Source organism: Arachis ipaensis, chromosome B7 (genome assembly GCF_059453495.1).
Source record: "Arachis ipaensis isolate K30076 ecotype BB chromosome B7, ASM5945349v1, whole genome shotgun sequence".
NCBI lineage: Eukaryota > Viridiplantae > Streptophyta > Magnoliopsida > Fabales > Fabaceae > Arachis > Arachis ipaensis.
This window is the reverse complement of record NC_142442.1, coordinates 115,388,403-115,396,766: the sequence shown is the minus strand read 5'-3', so window position 1 is coordinate 115,396,766 and position 8,364 is coordinate 115,388,403. Positions and strand designations below refer to the sequence as shown.

Sequence of the window (8,364 nt, the reverse complement as noted above, 5' to 3'; positions counted from 1 at the left end):
GGAAAACAAGAATGAGATGTATGCATTAGACCAAAACATTAATAAAGTAACATTAAATAAATAAAAAATCTGAAACTTAAGAAGCTTAATCTCTTTAGTCTTTGTTGAAAAAAATCATCAAACACTAAATATTAGTTAGCCACTCACAGCATTCTTACATTTTCTTCACATGAGATTTATATGGAACTATCCAATTCAAATAACACACTAACAAAGTTCATGTCATAACTATTTGACAAAATTTTTTAAATTTAGCACAAACCCTCATGCCAATAACTCACAACACAGCCAGAATTCGGCAAAAATAAAAATTAAATAACAAATAAAAAATAAAAATTCAAACGTAAACATTGACAAACCACATATTCTAGTAGAAAGTCAATTACAACATTAACAGTTTAAAAGGAAAAAAAGTACAAAAAAAAAAAAAAAATAGATAAAGTGTTTGTTTGAGTGTCATTAAGTTGATAAAAAATATATTTTTTAATGAAAAAATATCTTTCTATTTTTTAGCGTATTTAGTAAATTTCTAGTAATAAAAGTAAAAGTACTAAAAAAATAAAAAATATATTTTTTGAGAAACTAATTTATATTTTTTTAAAAGATCTTTTTTATTAAAAAATACATAATAAATAAACAAAAAGTACTTTTTATTGTTATGTCTAAATATAATTGATAAATAAAAATATCTTTTTGCATAAGATATCTAAACATAAAATTACTTTTATTTTTCTATAAGATCTTTTAAAAAAAAATTCGAAAAAGATTCTTTTTAGAAGCTCACCCAAATAAATCCGAATACCTAGATTTCTATAATGGAGATGTCAAACAATCATAGATGCATAAACACTTCATTAAAATACTGAGGTATCCTAAACCCAAATCCTTACCTAAAAAAGAAAATATTGTGCTAAAAAAAGATGAACAAAGTTACAGAAGACAAATTAAACTCTGTTTAGTAGTTGATCCGGCCGTTACAAATCCAACATCATAAATCGGCTTACTCATTCATAACTTGGCATTATTCACGTTATTATTCAGAAAGCTGGCGTTATAGTTCGGCATTACAGTCATTAATCGGCCATTAACGTTATTAATCGGCCACTTACGTTACAACTCAGCTCAACGGACTGTTTTTAATTATGAAACGTCCAACCTGACATCTCACCCTTATTATTGCTCTTTAATACAAGCAATAAACAGAAAGCGCAACCGACTTGCACATAGCCTCCTATAAAAGGTATGATCTCCCATCCTAAAAGGATACATTGAATTCTCAATACTGACTTAAGCTTCGGAGTGCCTTTGCAGGTACACCCCCCCAGTTTCTTGCTCAAAGCTCTACGCGATTGGACACCCTCTTGGAGTAAAGCTCGGATTGTCATAAGGTTTATAGGCCGGCACCGAAGATAATAACTCGACGTCGACTCCCAGAGAGGGAGCTCTCCCTCCAGGTATCCATACAAGAACAATTGGCGCCCACCGTGGGGCCGAGAATATAATCCCTTCCATATATCATCGGCCTCGAGGTTCTCGCCTGAGTCATGGCTGAACGACTTCCACCCATACCATCCGAACTCCTTCAGATGGTGACTGAGTTACAACAAGCCAACCAGCGCATGACCGAGGAGAACCAAAGAATGGCATAGCAAATTGCCAACTTGAATAACACTCGAATTGAAAACAACAATGATCAGCAAGAACGAACAGAAGATGCAGAGCAGCAGTCAGGGCCAACACATGTCTCAGACACTGCTCGACAGGAGGGGGAGCAACCCGAGTATAATGAGGAAGCTCAGCAAGACAACAAGAATGATGATCAGGAAAGCTCCCCTGGACCATTCATGGCTGAAGTGTTGAACTTCGTGCTACCCCGAAGGTTTACTCTACCGACCACCCTAACTCCCTATGATGGGTTAGGTGATCCGAAGAAATACATCAAGAAGTTCACCTCCATAATGATAGTAAACGGTGCATCTGATAAAGTTTTATGTCGTTGTTTTCCATCTTACTTAGACGGTCCTGCACTTGATTGGTTTTGTTCTTTGCCTGCAGGTTCTATTTCTCGATTTCGAGACATATCAAAGCCCTTTGAGGAGCACTTTGCTGGATTGGCCATCTACTTACATGACTCCGACTATCTGAACATAATCAAGCAAGGTCAGCACGAAAGCCTCAAGGACTACATGACGCGCTTCACAAAGATAGCCCTAAGTATACCCAACCTCCACCCCGAGGTGGAGCTACACGCTATAAAAAGCGGATTGCAACCAGGAAAGTTCCAGGAAACTATTGTCGTGGCCAAACCTAAGACTATGGCCGCGCTTCACGAAAAGGCGAAAGGTCAGATCGACATCGAGGAACTCCGGCAAGCACGGAAAACAGAAAAGCCTCATTACAGAGACGACGACAGAACTCGAGACAAAAAGAAGAACTTCAAACCGACTTCGCGATATGAGTCCTACACTCAATTCAACACAAAACGCGATGATATCATCAAGGAAATCTTGAATTCAAAATTAATCAAGCCACCAAGAAAAGCCGGCAGTTACCCAGATTCAAAAGGTGCAGACCGATCAAAATACTGCTCTTTCCACCAGAAGCACGGACACACTACCGACGACTGTGTCATCGCCAAAGACCTACTGGAGCGACTAGCTCGGCAAGGTCACCTGGACAAATACATCGGCGGCCACATACAGCAGCGAACACCCCCCTCTGGAGACCAAAACTCCGCCACGCCACATGGCCGAGAAAAAGACTGACCGAACAACACCCATCCCGAAAAACCAACACGTGTAATTAACTATATTTCCGGAGGTTTTGCAGGTGGAGAAGCCACAAGCTCGGCAAGAAAGAGATCTTACCGATTTATGCTTTCCATCAATACCGATCAACTTCAACAGCAGACACTACCAAACTCCCCACAGATAACATTCCAGACAGCCGATCATTACAACAGTACAACAAATCTCGATGACCCGGTCGTAATCTCCCTGCAACTCGGAGATCTCCTAGTAAAAAAGGTGTTGCTGGACCCTGGGAGCAGTGCGGATGTCCTATTTCACTCCACATTCCAGAAGATGAAATTAAGCAGCAACATCCTCCAACCTTCTACTGGAGACCTGGTAGGTTTCTTAGGTGAGCGAGTCCCGGTCATGGGCTCTGTGTGGTTACAAACCACACTCGGTGAGTTTACCTCGTCAAAAACTTTAAAACATTCAATACTTAGTTGTTGATTGCTTCAGTCCTTACAATTTAATACTTGGCCGACCTTTCTTAAATAAATTCGGCGCTATAGTATCTACAATTCATCTTTATGTTAAGTTCCCTTTGCAGGATAACACAATTGCAACCATTCACAATGATGCCCGAGAAGCGAGGGAATGCTACAACAATAGTCTTAAAAGACCTAACCGAAACACAAAAGCCCATGTTCACAACATCGGCAACATGAATGACCAACAAATGCTGGCCGACCTTGATCCCAGAGCAGGAACACTGGAACGGCCAACCCCAACAGAAGACCTGAATAAAATCTATCTCACAGAAAGCATGGACAAATTCACATATGTCGGATCAACATTATCCTCAGAAGAAAAATCCTCATTCCGAGCATTCTTACAGCAAAATGCCGACCTGTTTGCCTGGACCCCGACTGATATGCCAGCATTGATCCCTCCATCATATCGCACAAGTTGGCATTAGACCCGTCTGTCTGACCAGTAACACAGAAAAAGAGGAATCTCGGCTATGACCAAAAACAAGCCTCCCTGGAAGAAACCAAGAAGCTCATCAACGCGGGCTTCATCCGAGAAATCAGATTCACAACGTGGCTAGAGAATGTCGTCATGGTTAAAAAAATAACGGTAAACGGCGCATGTGTGTTGATTTCACTGATCTCAACAAAGCGTGCCCCAAAGATTCCTACCCTTTGCCCTCTATTGATTGTTTAGTTGATAATGCCTCTGGTTTTGAAAAACTCAGCTTTATGGATGCATATTCTGGTTATAACCAGATCCAAATGCATTCAACCGATCAAAATAAGACAGCCTTTATTACTGAATATGGAAACTATTGTTATAAAGTCATGCCATTTGGCCTTAAGAATGCAGGTGCGACATATCAACGTCTAATGGAAAAAGTCTTCGCCAAACAAATCGGCAGGAACATTGAGGTCTACGTCGACGATATGGTCGCCAAGACAAAGAGCGGCAAAAATCACCTCGATGACCTCACAGAAATCTTCGGACAGCTAAGAAAATACAACATGCGGTTAAATCCCAAAAAGTGCGCATTTGGTGTTCAGAGCGGCAAATTTCTCGGCTTCCTGCTCACTAGCCGAGGTATTGAGGCCAACCCAGAAAAATGCCGAGCTATTTTAGACATGACAAGTCCACACACCATCAAGGAAGTCCAACGGTTAACAGGGAGACTTGCTGCACTCTCTAGATTCTTACCTTGCCTAGCTTCTAAATCTTTATATTTTTTCCAAACTTTAAAAAAGAAAAAGGCTTTCCAATGGACTGATGACTGTGAACAAGCATTCACAAGCATCAAAGAAACTCTTTCAAAACCACCAATTTTACAAACCCCCTTACAAGCGGAACCATTATTCTTATATTTATCAGTCACTAACTGGGCTATAAGCTCCGCTCTTGTTGCAGAAAGGGAAAAGAAACAGTTTCCGATCTATTTTACCAGGAAAACATTACAGAATGCCGAGCTTCGATATCCAAGCATCAAGAAACTTGCCCTAGCCCTTGTCTTCTCAGCCAGAAGACTCTGACCATATTTTCAGAGCCATAAAATCCATGTCCGGACAGATCATCATTTGCGGCAAGTCCTTCAAAAACCTGAGCTGGTTGACCGACTAGTCAAATGGTTGGTGGAGCTATCAGAATTTGACATCAAGTATGAAGGCCGAGCATCTATCAAATCCCAGTTTTTGGCCGACTTTATCGCCGAATTCTCGGTACCATGTACAGCTGAAGACTCCATTGAATGGTCTTTATACGTTGATGGGTCCTCAAACCCACAAGGGTGTGGAGCAGGTATCATTCTTGATGATAGCCATGGCAACGTCATCGAACATTCCCTCAATTTTTCCTTTAAAGCAAGCAACAATCAAAGTGAGTATGAAGCGCTAATTGCTGGCCTTAGACTCGCTGCCGACCTAAACATCACCGAACTTAAGGTATATTGTGACTCCTTACTCATCGTCCAGTAGGTAAACAACTTATACCAAGTAAAGGACCCTCTGCTTTCTAAATACCTGGATATCGTACAAAATTTACTTTCAAAGTTTTCTAAATATGAAATACAGCACATACCAAGGGAGAGTAATGGCCGAGTTGACATTCTATCTAAGCTCACCAGCACTCAACCTAATGGGTCATCACTTTATCAGTCAACACTGCCCAAGCCAAGCATTGAACTAACACAAATCTTAAGTGTAACACAGGAAGCAGATTGGAGATCTCCATACATATAGTATCTCCAGACAGGGATCTTGCCAGGCGACATTGAAAATACTCGACACTTCCGCCAGCAAGCCTCCTTTATTACAATTTATAATAATTTCCTATATTGACGAGGATTCTCTCATCCATTACTTAAATGTCTTTGCAGAACAGAAGCCGACCTCGCACTTGCTGAGGCACATGAAGGGATCTGTAGTACACACCTCGGAGCCCGAAGTCTGTCTTCAAAAATCCTCAAAGCTGGATTATATTGGCCGATAATATGACAGGATTGCCAAGCAAAGGTTAAAAGCTGTAACAACTGCCAGAAACACAGTCCAATCACACACCTCTCAGCCGAACTCCTACACTGTTCCGAGGTAAGTTGGCCGTTCTACCAATGGGGCATAGATATACTCGGCCCTTTTCCCCACAGCAGCAGGTCAGTTAAAATTCCTTGTGGTAGCAATTGATTATTTTTCCAAATGGATAGAGGCACAACCTCTAGCCAAGATTACATCACAACAAATGCTTTCTTTTGTTTGAAAATATATTATTTGTCGATTCGGCATTCCCCGGCACATTATCACAGATAATGGTCGCCAGTTTGCCGATAAAAAATTCACATCTTTCTTGCAGAACTTGAAAATCAAACAACACTTCTCATCAGTAGAGCACCCACAAACGAATGGGTTAGCTGAAGCCGCAAATAAAGTCATACTACATGCTCTAAGAAAGAAAGCCGCAAAAGGCCTCTGGGCCAAGCTTATCCCAGAGATCATATGGGGATACAACACAACAATTCACTCAACCACAAAAGAGACACCCTTCCGTTTAGTCTACGGCTCAAACGCAATGATTCCAGTAGAGATCTCCCAATCCTCATGACAAACCCCAATTTGAGGATTTATCTTATGATGATTTCAGGGGTTTTATCAATGATTCCACACACTTTCCATATGAAAATACAAGATTTTGCATTCCTTCCCTAGTTTTGCCTCATGAATGAAAACATGCTTGTTTTGCACTAAAATAGATACATTTCTAATCTTCTCTTGATGCCATTCGATACCGTGACTTGTGTGTTAAGTGGTTTCAGGATATAGAGTAGGAATGGACCGAAAGAGAGAAGGAAGACGGGTACAAAGGAAGGAAGCATGAGGATTAAGCTTTGAAGGTTTCCACATGGGCGCGTGCGCGCACCTGGCGCGCCCGCGCGGAGAGGGCTACGTGGAGCCGAAGCCAAGAGCCGGCTTGAGAAGCGGCTAAGCCAGGATCTTCATGGGCGCGTACGCGTACATCACGCCTCCGCGCACCTTACAAGACGTCTCAACGGCGCGCGCGCGTGCCTTGCGCGTGCGCGCCGATTTGCGAATATGATTTTTTAAGAAGTCACGTGACTTAGGCGTGGAGGCAGTTAAGGATTCCACTCTTGGAGAAACACCTTGGCGGGAAAAGCTTAAGAAGACTAAAGGAACAAGGGTTAAGGACACTTTTAGTTCATTTCTTCTAGACCTAGATATTTTTCCTTTTTTGGAGAGAAGAGAGAGTTAGTTATACTTTTTGGGAGAAGAAGAGGAAGATTCCAAGCTTCACTAGGGTTCATCCTCTTCTAATTTCTGAATTTTCAATGACTTTTTGGTGAGATCCACTACAATTCTCACTCCACTTTGTTCATGTCATAGATTTTCTTCTCCAATTTCAAGTAGTAGATACAATTGATCAATTCTCATAGATCTAGAATTCAACTTTGTAATTTTGGATTTCACCTCTATTTTGGATTTTCATTGCTAATCTTTGAGACTTGTTGTTAGATCCTTGTGTTGCAATACTTTCAATTTGACTTCTCTTCTCATTTTACTATGACTTTCCTTCTTGCTCATCACATGTTCGATAAAATGACAACACTAGCTATGGAGTAGAATTCACACACTTGGCATAGGGTTTGGTCTTTGGAAGAAGTTGAATAGTGTATCAATAGTTGATTTGGAATTAGGGATTGCTAGTTGGCTTGGAGTGCACTAAAGCTAGATTCCCATAAGGTGAAGCTAGGACTTGTGACTCAAGTTGACTACTTTCATTTGACCTTCCTCTATACCTAGGGGATAACTAAATGGAGCAAGGCCTAGTTGTTGTCAACATTGAATGGACTATGAGGATAGGATTTCTAATGCCAACCCTAAGCCAAGTCTTTTGATAATTGATTGTTTGTTTCTCATTGCTTTGCTAAAACCTTCAAAGAATTCCAACAAAGCTTACTAAATCAATAAGATGCACACTTTGGCAATTCCAAGGGAGAACGACTCGGGAGACTAGTACTCTCGGATATAGATTGTAGATTTGTTTGATGAAGGATTTTGCGTCGGTTTAGACTATGCTACAATTGATCACTTGATAATTTCTATACCGGCAAAAATCTATTTGTCAAAATGGCGCCGTTGCCGGGGAATTTGCTTAGTGTGCCATGTTATTGTTTTGGATAAGTATGTATATATGTACATAGTTGCACTTCATTGTAAATTGCTTAATTGATTAACTCCTCATCGTTACAATGAATTCCATTTCCCCTCCATTGCATGACGCGTTCACAACCGAATCCGAGCTTAGCCCCTTTTGATCCGGAAATAGAACGAACTTTGTTTCATATTAGGCAAGCTCGGAGGCGGCTAAGATTTGGAAAGGGTGAAGAGGTCTTCACCACCTCAACCACCTTACTACAAGTGAACATTGAACCGTCACTCAAAGAAAGCATTAATCATACTCCCACCAATCTCACTAACAACTCTTCTTTTGTTTTAGGTACTAATACCATGGACGCTCCAAGGAGAGTTACTATCAAGGAAGCGGGTGCACCGGATTATGTCCTTCAACCCCTTCATGTAACTCACCCCAATTTGAATGC

At 40.9% G+C, this 8,364-nt stretch overlaps 1 pseudogene; it reads left to right on the top strand.

Annotated features, from left to right (window-relative positions):
- The first annotated feature begins 1,544 nt into the window (after positions 1-1,544).
- Positions 1,545-2,765, top strand: LOC148553807 (uncharacterized; annotated as a pseudogene).
- Positions 2,766-8,364: the final 5,599 nt, after the last annotated feature.